At 36.3% G+C, this 7096-nt stretch overlaps 1 long non-coding RNA gene across 2 annotated transcripts; it reads right to left on the reverse strand.

Moving 5' to 3' along the window:
- Positions 1-292: 292 nt before the first annotated feature.
- LOC109366098 lies at positions 293-6073 on the reverse strand. 2 transcript variants are annotated; one of them, XR_002112180.1, is made up of 3 exons: positions 6033-6073; positions 5723-5815; positions 293-586 (listed from the first exon to the last, which is right to left on the reverse strand). It is a non-coding gene; the product is annotated as an uncharacterized LOC109366098 (long non-coding RNA). The 2 variants fall into 2 exon arrangements; XR_002112179.1 differs by having other exon boundaries at positions 5710-5815.
- Positions 6074-7096: the final 1023 nt, after the last annotated feature.

Consider the following 7096-nt stretch of genomic DNA (forward strand, 5'->3'; position numbering starts at 1 on the left):
ACCTACCTGTGCGACCTGGTGTAGGGAACCTGCTTTGGCAGGGGGGTTGGTCTCGATGATCTCTAGAGGTCCCTTCCAACCCCTACAATTCTGTGATTCTGTGATTATCCCAATAGTGTACATTCTACAACAATGACTTTTTTTTAATGTATCATAATGCAATGATAAATCAAATTCAAGATGATGGTATTGCAAATAATTTTTTCTATTTTTATTTTTAATTTTTTTCTATTTGCAACTAATTGCAAATAGAAGAACATGCAAGAATATGAAAATTATGCAAAAATCGCTGTAGAAGTGACTGTTTCCAGAACTAAAAATAAAGAAAATGTAGGGATCTAACAAAATTAAATATGAGATAGATAATATATTGCATATATGTATATATACACACATATATTCCTGAATATATATAATGTAATACAAATACAGGAACAACAAAAAATTATCCATGAAAATAATAGTCTGTCACAGCTGCAGCAAAGCAGTTAAAAAATAGCAAGATGTTTCTGAAGGATTCAGTCCACAGGTGTATTTCATCTCGAAGCAAACAAACTGACTCACATCATATACTTTCAATAGTATTCTGTAAGTAAAGGAACATATAAAGTATAGTCAAGCAAATGGAAAAAGGCTTCTTCTCTTGACTAAGAAAAACAACAATGGCTTGGCATCCAGTGAAGCAAGGCAAAACTCAAGTAGTGTAAGTAAAAGTACTAAACTGTTAAGTACCCACAAATAAAGACTACAGATATAGCAAAAAATAATATTTTGCAATACCATAGACAAGTACTGAAAAATTCTATTGGATGAGGAAATCATTCTTCATTTCAGATGCAAGTAGACAGATAAAGAATTTAGAAATTGCAATTTAGACTAACATCTGCAATGGAAGAACAACACTATTGTTGCTGTTATCTGTAGCTACTAATTTATCGACTCCAGCATCAATTAGTATAGCTAGCTGTTTCAGACAGTAATACATGTTCTAGAAGGGTTTTCAGAGAGCCCTATCACCTTCTAGTATAATAACACAGTCATATTTCTGCCATTGGGAAGCAAGCAAATGAATCTCAACTGAACTAGTTTATAACTGTGATATGATACTTATAAACCCTTCACAGAGAGCACCAAACAAAAGGTAAAGATAATTCAGCAGAGGTACAGGCCTACTGGCACCAATTGATGAGGAGGCCAACTGAGTACTAGCTAGCCCTCAATTGGTCAGGCAGTTCAATTTAATAATCTTGTAGATCAGTTCCAGCTGAACTATTCCGAATACCAAATAAACTCCCAGAGTCTACCAAGAAGGAAGGGAAAAAAAAGAAAAAAAAAGATGTGCAATGGCATGATGGCATGTCAAGTTGCTTAAGTATTATTCTTAAAGAAGAAGAGATCATTAGGTATTTATAATCACTGAGATTACCGAGAGCCACATACCAGAGTTCTAAGGCACATTAATCTTACCAAAATACACAGATGTGTTTTATACAAGTTACTGATGTGCATAGCTGAATTCTAAGCTGAGACAACCTTGGAGAATGAAAATATGTAAACTTAACTTGATCCTCAAGACATTCAGAAACATCAGCGAAACTAGTTACAGGTCCATTTTAAAAGTACACTGGGAAGAATCCAAAAGAAATTATATAGTGGTGGAAACTTATGGCTGCATAGTCTCTGTTTAAATGGTCAGGCAATAGTAGAGATGTTTCACAGACCTAGCAAGAATGCTGGAATTACAAAGATGAGATAAGAATATGCAGTGCCAGATGCAAAAAAGACTGAAACCCCAGATCACTCAGAAGAAAATTACCTCAAGATTATTGGTGGATGTGTTCTGAAGTAGAAGCCAGTAGCCAGTATATACAGAAATGATAAACTGTCCAAAATTTATAACAGAGATCTGCAAGTAGTTGAATAACTTATATATGTGCAGACATACATCTAGCAATAGTGAAAATTTCCAGTCTAATTTTACCAGTCTTTTAATAAAGTAGGAATGGACCAAAACTCAATGCACCAAAACTAAGGTATACAATTTCCCTACAGAACACAATTCACCCTTGTGGATGCTAGCCGATCTATAAAACACTGCTGCAGCACACATTGTAGCAAAAACAATGAAATATTTCAATAAACACAAATATTGTCTGATTTCAGATGCTGAAATCTGTGCTGAGACACCATTTTCTAATCTGTGTCTTCTCACACAGCAAGCCACTACTGTCCACAGATAAATTTGATACTTGAAGGCAAAAATACTTCTACCTGGCTTCGACCGGATTATTCCAGCTTTGATTCTTTTCAGTCAAAATGCAGTCAGAACTGATTTATCTTTGCCAAATGTTTTGATTGTAACCAATTATTGTTTATCACTATCTAGTTGAGATATTTTCATTGAGTCCTCTAAAATGAGGAAGTTGTGTATACATTCTGCCCTATAAATACCATGGTAATAAAAAAAGAGAAAAGACGACATATAGAAGTGGAAGCCTATTCTGGCAGACAAACTAAAGACTAACTAACTCCCATCAAACCAGACAAGCCAGAGAATTTCCTGGGCATACACCGAATACCTGCAACTAGACTATATATATATCCTAGTCATAGTTATCAACTTTGAGTCAGACCCCAAAAAAGGGAGCTTGCCTTTTCTTCTGAAAGTTGATGATGCTTTGACTGATTTGGGCCTGTAGGTTTGTTACAAGGCTTTCTGATGGCATGGTACCCTTAGTGACTATTTTATAGCCACACAGTTTGTGACATGGCACTGGAATGTAATAATGCTTTGAGGATAAGTATGAAGTTGGGTGGAGGACAGACATCCATTTAGATGCACTTGTCACTACTGAACTACTCTACTACTGACTTATAGGAACCTGGGCCTGCAGGCTTGCATAAGTTCATATTATTTTAATCCTGGGTGAAACATTCAAATTTGATCAAAACAGTGGCCTCAGGGGTATGTTCTGCCACTTACCTGTCTTGTGTCAAATGATGACACAAGACCATGATAGTGACTGGTAATGAGCTGCACACTTGGAGTGTGGTATTTGATAATAACAAAGCCCATGATTTGTGCTCAGAGCAACCAAGGTACAGTGAGATCAAGTTCTCTGTTAACACCTTCCAAAACTTCCAGCTGTTCCTTGAGTCTCAGTAATATATGCATATATATAACTGAGAGAGAGTGTCCAGCTGGTCTTGCACAGAGCATCACTCTTCCTTTCCAGAGGGACAGATTACTCTTTTGCTTATCCTGCTCCACCTCTATCTCTTCCTGGCACTTTCTAATCATAATATGTTACAACATACTGCTTTATAACACAAGCACAGATGGGATTTTCCTTCAGCTAGTGACAGACCTAAAAGAAGCAGATTTGTTTGCTATCTTCTACCAAAGTAACCAGAAACAGGCCTGAAATCAATATGCAAAAAGGCGATACACACTCAACGTGTAAATCTCTCTGGAGAGAGGCAATGCTGTTGTCTGAATTATTGTCACTGGTTTAGCTTCTAAAAGACCTAAGGAAACAAGTGAGAGAACCTGTACTAAAGCAGACCAAGAAAAGCATGAAAATAAGGAATTAAGCTCAATGGAAGACTAAATACAGAGAGGCGCTACGACATTTTAAAGAACTATCACATTAATAGGGTTGTCATCAGTACAGAGACAAAAAAGTGACAAAGAAACTTGGAAGACATGGAAAATCTCATTCTGAAGGGCATGATATAAAGAAATTATCTAGAAATCATGGTCCTCTACACTTGCTTCAAGGTCAAGTATTCCCTATCAGTCTCTCAAAATACAACCATATTTAAGTTAGAGAACTGTGTTAAAGATGCTACCTGAAAAGTATGAGTAAGGAATATGGAAAGTGAAGTCAAAGTTTTTCGTGGGTTGAATAAGAGGTGCTAAACCTCAGAAGATGGAGGAAAGACAGATCCCATGCTAAAGACAGAACTGGACTTCTCTTTCTAGGTCTCAGCAGTCCTTGTAACTACCATGTGCATAGAACATGGATAAACATTTCACAAGATCAAGATTACGTGAGACTACACACTAAAGATAATTGGTTTCTTCCTTCAGACTTTCTTATCTGAAAGGGGGCAGTCTCTTTAAAATACATAATGGATACGAAACAAAAGTGATAGAAATAATAGATAGCAGAAAAAGAAAGCCACTTTTCAAACTACTAAATCACTTGTTAGGTAGAACATCTTAATAAAATTTCAACTATAATTACTGCCTCAATAAATTAAAAGTTCTCAGTGGTGCTATCAATTCATACTAAAGGGGATGGATAGATTTCAGCAAGCCCTTTCACTTTAAACTGCTCAGATTTGAGAATGCTGATGAAACTAAAGAGTTAGAGAAGTGAGAGAGGAAGGGAGATCCCCAAAAAAGAAGAAAGGCGACAACAAAAAACTCCTATTACACAATAATTTTTACCACAAATTATCAGAACAGAGTCTGAAACAGAGATGTATAAGAAATGCTTTGTAGGTTTTTTTTTTTAATTAACAGCCATATATTGACACATTTTTATTCTGATTTTGTTTAGTATCTGTTCCTTAGTATAAAGAATGTGGCATGTTACAAAGACAGAATTCCAAAGAGCAATGAACTCTACTGTGTAACACAAAAAGAAGGCTCAAATACCACAGCAGTTCTAGTAATTCCTTAGTTGCTAGCAGTGGGCTAATTCAGGAGCACATATAATTCTGGTGTTAGTTTTTGGAGACTTGAGTTTGAATTAGCAACTCCGTGTTAGAAGTTGTTCAAGAAATAAAGGAAGACATGATTTTGACCTACTAAATATCAATAGCTGTAACTATTTGATAAGATTGGAGAGACTCTGATACAGAATACTTAGAAAAAGAATAAGGGATAAGATACCATCAATCACTTCAAAGATTTCCAGACTGTGTGGCAAAATGCATACCAGAGTTATATAAAGAAAAAATGATTCTTAGGCTAACATGCCCTAAGGAACTGTAAAGAGTTTTCATTTCACTGGCAAACAAAGGAAAATATTGTAGTGACATTGTTTCAATGAATAATGCTATGGGCATTTCTTTTTAAATGATGTCGAAAAAATATCAAACAAATATACATGTAAAAATCTTTTCAGAAATAATCCAAACTGGTCTAGTAGTTATTGTTTTGTTGAAAAAACAGATACATGAGTTACGTGCAAAGTAAAGAACTACTTATGCCTCCTGATGACAGATGAAATATGATATGCAAAAAAACCCTACTGATACATTTCTTATGAATTATATTCAGCATTAAAAAATAGGCATCGAGTCATTTGCAGGCAGAAGATCAAGCTCATACAGAGAGATCTTGGGCAATGTATACTTTTTTTAAAATACGAAGAAGAAAGCATTTAAAAATGCAAAAAGAGTTGTCCAAGAAATCCCAGAATACTCTCTAAAAAAAATGAGACACTGAGATACGGAAAACTGATCTGCCATATTGTCCTTAGATACTTGTGCACAATAATCAATTACAATCCATTGTTAACCTATAAATCTCTTTAACCAATGTTCCCAAGAAACACCTTGCTGAAAACTCAGTAGCATAGAGTGATCTTAAAAAGGAGTGCATCAGCTGCGGACAAGATTAATTAACATCTAGCTCAGCACCTGTCAAGGTTTGGGGTTTTTTTCAAATATATACACAATCTATTGGCCACACACTTTTTATATTAACCTTCGCTTTTCCTGTTACTTTGTAGGGGATGACATCACGCAGTATTCAGGACTTTTCATCTCCAACAGTGAGGGATTTGCTGGTCAATATGCTCTGTAACAAAAGATGACTTACTGATACTTCCAGATGAAATGCATTTCCTCACCAAAGGTAATATGAACGTTAATACTATAATCTATATATGTCACAGCCTCATGAAATACAAATGAGATCCATCTGTTAAAAGAAACATTCTGGATAGTGTGAGTGTATATCTCCAGGAACTTGGCTAATATAATTTATATTGGAGAAATGAGAGAAAGTCACTCACCCTGTCCTGGGCTTGCAAGATGAACTCCTGATGGAGCGGATCTCCAGAGAGATCCTTCCCCATGGGCAGTCAGCTCTTAAATGGGTCTAGGAGAGGTGGAGCCAGGCTCCACCCCTTCCTGCAGCACAGGTGAATTGCCTTCACCTGTGCACCCGTGGCTGACTCATTGCTTGCCTCAGGTGATCAGTCAAAGGTTCAGGCCATGATTCAGCAGCCCCATACATATGGGCTAACTAATCACTTAAAGTTCCTTACAGGAGACTAGGAACTCTCACTGCATTTCCTGTTCTGAGGGAGTGTGCTATCATCCTTTTACCAGAAATCATAGCCTTACCACTCAGTATTTATATATGACTAGTTGATTCAAAGAGGTTCTGAACAAAGTCTCTGGCAACCTGAAGAAAAGTATTTGGAGCAGAGGCTGAAAGTGGCAAGATAGTTAAAGTCTGTATGTTACATAACGTTTGTTCAATGATTCAGCACTTGCAAAGGAGTTAAGTGCACCTCTTCTACGCGGTGGAGCCCTATCAGTGCTGGCACTAACCTAATCCAGCTCATCCACATTACAGAATCAGACAGAGAATGAGGTGCTAAAACAACTTGTTAGTAGTAGGTTGAATTCCAGAAATAATGTAGTGATCAGAAAGACATTTCTGTGCTATATATATACTCTCCTAAATCTGACAAGCCCTTAGAATTCAATTCTTTCTTACATTCTTAACATTCAGTGAGGATGAAATGCAACTGCCCCGCAAGTCAGTCATGTTTATCTTGAGAAATGCCCATTAGAAGTTTCTGCCTCTTGGATTATTTACTAATAAATAATAAAACAAAATTAAATCAGTATCAATCTGCTGCTCTATGAATGAAAGAATCTCTGAATCCTATGGCACAAACTGAGAAGTTTGACAGCTAGGCCTTGAACTGAATAGACAAAATCTCTGTTAGGGACACCTGATGATGATAGAGAGTAAGTTACCTATGTGAAGGCAATGGATTTAGAAATCTCTTCTGTAAATGACAGTATGTACATGTAAGTACTTCATTTATCATATTTACTGTTT

This window comes from Meleagris gallopavo, chromosome 2 (genome assembly GCF_000146605.3).
Source record: "Meleagris gallopavo isolate NT-WF06-2002-E0010 breed Aviagen turkey brand Nicholas breeding stock chromosome 2, Turkey_5.1, whole genome shotgun sequence".
NCBI classification, from domain to species: Eukaryota; Metazoa; Chordata; class Aves; order Galliformes; family Phasianidae; genus Meleagris; species Meleagris gallopavo.